The sequence below is a fragment of the Dioscorea cayenensis genome, chromosome 15, assembly GCF_009730915.1.
Source record: "Dioscorea cayenensis subsp. rotundata cultivar TDr96_F1 chromosome 15, TDr96_F1_v2_PseudoChromosome.rev07_lg8_w22 25.fasta, whole genome shotgun sequence".
Taxonomy (NCBI): domain Eukaryota; kingdom Viridiplantae; phylum Streptophyta; class Magnoliopsida; order Dioscoreales; family Dioscoreaceae; genus Dioscorea; species Dioscorea cayenensis.
The window spans coordinates 4281756-4282006 of record NC_052485.1 but is presented as its reverse complement, the minus strand read 5'-3'; positions in this window follow the sequence as shown (position 1 = coordinate 4282006).

The following is a 251-nucleotide window of genomic DNA, read 5'->3' as shown; positions in this document are numbered from 1 at the left end:
AATAAGGATGCCCCTTTGGGCAATGTTTTAAAAATCGGACCAGTTGTTGACCCGATTAGGCAATCAACCAGATTTAATCTGTTGAACTGGCCTGTTCAACCAGATTTAATATTTTTCATATAAATAAAATTTTAAAAATTTAAAAATTAAATGATAAGTAAAAAATAATTAAAAATTTTAAAAAAAATAGAAACTACATATTGCAAAGTTATATTGCCTTCATAAAGTCACAAAGTGTCAACTCTACATAT